Raw genomic sequence first — 426 nt, forward strand, 5'->3', positions numbered from 1 at the left:
AAAATTAGTCAGATTTAAATGATAATTACAAAATATTATCATATTTTCATAAGAGTGTCACTAAATTAATATCAGACATATTTGAAGACCAAGGAGAGGGAGTGGTCATAGTGAAACATCCAAACATTTAGTATCTCTAAAAAAGCCCTGAATGTGCTCTGTACAGGACATCCAGACTTAAAACTGTGGCATGTATAGTCTCAGAGAAATACACCAAAATATAATGTCCTCATATGAGGTCACAGGGTCTCAGGAGAAAGAACTGCTCACTGAAAGATTTTTTCAACCCAGAATGGTTATTCTATGGCATTGTCGTAAAAGCCCCTTTTGAAACCTTTATTTTTAAGAGTTTCTGTTAGAACATTTTGTGTTCTTTACAGTGCACTCTTGCAACACCTTTTTTTTTTTTTTTTTATTCTGGCCCTC

At 33.8% G+C, this 426-nt stretch overlaps 1 protein-coding gene across 1 annotated transcript in view; it reads left to right on the plus strand.

Annotated features, from left to right (window-relative positions):
• LOC107723846 (complement factor B-like) overlaps positions 1-426 on the plus strand; it is a 7,907-nt gene that overhangs the window by 1,067 nt on the left and 6,414 nt on the right. The gene's annotated exons all lie outside the window — the stretch shown is intronic.

Source organism: Sinocyclocheilus rhinocerous, unplaced genomic scaffold, assembly GCF_001515625.1.
Source record: "Sinocyclocheilus rhinocerous isolate Xijiao unplaced genomic scaffold, SAMN03320098_v1.1 scaffold253, whole genome shotgun sequence".
In the NCBI taxonomy this organism is placed as follows: Eukaryota; Metazoa; Chordata; class Actinopteri; order Cypriniformes; family Cyprinidae; genus Sinocyclocheilus; species Sinocyclocheilus rhinocerous.